The sequence below is a fragment of the Musa acuminata genome, unplaced genomic scaffold (genome assembly GCF_036884655.1).
Source record: "Musa acuminata AAA Group cultivar baxijiao unplaced genomic scaffold, Cavendish_Baxijiao_AAA HiC_scaffold_857, whole genome shotgun sequence".
Lineage (NCBI taxonomy): Eukaryota > Viridiplantae > Streptophyta > Magnoliopsida > Zingiberales > Musaceae > Musa > Musa acuminata.
The window spans coordinates 30,001-32,500 of NW_027021082.1; positions in this window are offsets into that span (position 1 = coordinate 30,001).

Here is a 2,500-nt window from a genome sequence, read left to right on the forward strand (position 1 = left end):
AATGGCCAGTTTTGGCCCGTTTTTGGGCTGTTTTGGCCTGTTTTTGGTCGTTCTTGCGTGGCACGGCGACCGTCGTGAGCGGAGCAAAACGTCAGCCATCTCAGCACCCTGGAACCCCCCGGGTGGCACAGGGCTGGATGGGGCTTTCGTATAGCAGGGACGGTGCTGCCTCTCGCTTCGCTCGCTGTTCGCCGCTCACCGCTCGCTCGCTCAGCCAAAAATGGCCAGTTTTGGCCCGTTTTTGGGCTGTTTTGGCCTGTTTTTGGTCCGTTCTTGCATGGCGCGGTGACCGTCGTGAGCGGAGCAAAACGTCAGCCATCTCAGCACCCTGGAACCCCCCGGGTGGCACAGGGCTGGATGGGCTTTCGTATAGCAGGGACGGTGCTGCCTCACGCTTCGCTCGCTGTTCGCCGCTCGCCGCTCGCTCGCGCAGCCAAAAATGACCAGTTTTGGCCCGTTTTTGGGCTGTTTTGGCCTGTTTATGGTCCGTTCTTGCGTGGTGCGGTGACCGTCGTGAGCGGAGCAAAACGTCAGCCATCTCAGCACCCTGGAACCCCCCGGGTGGCACAGGGCTGGATGGGGCTTTCGTATATAGCAGGGACGGTGCTGCCTCTCGCTTCGCTCGCTGTCCGCCGCTCGCCGCTCGCTCGCGCAGCCAAAAATGGCCAGTTTTGGCCCGTTTTTGGGCCGTTTTGGCCAGTTTTTGGCCTGTTCTTGCATTGCGCGGTGACCGTCGAGAGCGGAGCAAAACGTCAGCCATCTCAGCACCCTGGAACCCCCGGGTGGCACAGGGCTGGATGGGGCTTTCGTATAGCAGGGACGGTGCTGCCTCTCGCTTCGCTCGCTGTCCGCCGCTCGCCGCTCGCTCGTGCAGCCAAAAATGGCCAGTTTTGGCCCGTTTTTGGGCCGTTTTGGCCAGTTTTTTGGCCTGTTCTTGCATTGCGCGGTGACCGTCGAGAGCGGAGCAAAACGTCAGCCATCTCAGCACCCTGGAACCCCCCGGGTGGCACAGGGCTGGATGGGGCTTTCGTATAGCAGGGACGGTGCTGCCTCTCGCTTCGCTCGCTGTCCGCCGCTCGCCGCTCGCTCGTGCAGCCAAAAATGGCCAGTTTTGGCCCGTTTTTGGGCCGTTTTGGCCAGTTTTTGCCTGTTCTTGCATTGCGCGGTGACCGTCGAGAGCGGAGCAAAACGTCAGCCATCTCAGCACCCTGGAACCCCCCGGGTGGCACAGGGCTGGATGGGGCTTTCGTATAGCAGGGACGGTGCTGCCTCTCGCTTCGCTCGCTGTCCGCCGCTCGCCGCTCGCTCGTGCAGCCAAAAATGGCCAGTTTTGGCCCGTTTTTGGGCCGTTTTGGCCAGTTTTTGGCCTGTTCTTGCATTGCGCGGTGACCGTCGAGAGCGGAGCAAAACGTCAGCCATCTCAGCACCCTGGAACCCCCCGGGTGGCACAGGGCTGGATGGGGCTTTCGTATAGCAGGGACGGTGCTGCCTCTCGCTTCGCTCGCTGTCCGCCGCTCGCCGCTCGCTCGTGCAGCCAAAATGGCCAGTTTTGGCCCGTTTTTGGGCCGTTTTGGCCAGTTTTTGGCCTGTTCTTGCATTCGAGAGCGGAGCAAAACGTCAGCCATCTCAGCACCCTGGAACCCCCCGGGTGGCACAGGGCTGGATGGGGCTTTCGTATAGCAGGGACGGTGCTGCCTCTCGCTTCGCTCGCTGTCCGCCGCTCGCCGCTCGCTCGCGCAGCCAAAAATGGCCAGTTTTGGCCCGTTTTTGGGCCGTTTTGGCCAGTTTTTGGCCTGTTCTTGCATTGCGCGGTGACCGTCGAGAGCGGAGCAAAACGTCAGCCATCTCAGCACCCTGGAACCCCCCGGGTGGCACAGGGCTGGATGGGGCTTTCGTATAGCAGGGACGGTGCTGCCTCTCGCTTCGCTCGCTGTCCGCCGCTCGCCGCTCGCGCAGCCAAAAATGGCCAGTTTTGGCCCGTTTTTGGGCCGTTTTGGCCAGTTTTTGGCCTGTTCTTGCATTGCGCGGTGACCGTCGAGAGCGGAGCAAAACGTCAGCCATCTCAGCACCCTGGAACCCCCCGGGTGGCACAGGGCTGGATGGGGCTTTCGTATAGCAGGGACGGTGCTGCCTCTCGCTTCGCTCGCTGTTCGCCGCTCGCCGCTCGCTCGCGCAGCCAAAAATGGCCAGTTTTGGCCCGTTTTTGGGCTGTTTTGGCCAGTTTTTGGCCTGTTCTTGCGTGGTGCGGTGACCGTCGTGAGCGGAGCAAAACGTCAGCCATCTCAGCACCCTGGAACCCCCCGGGTGGCACAGGGCTGGATGGGGCTTTCGTATAGCAGGGACGGTGCTGCCTCTCGCTTCGCTCGCTGTTCGCCGCTCGCCGCTCGCTCGCGCAGCCAAAAATGGCCAGTTTTGGCCCGTTTTTGGGCTGTTTTGGCCTGTTTTTGGGCTGTTCTTGTGTGGCGCGGTGACCGTCGTGAGCGGAGCAAAATGTCAGCCA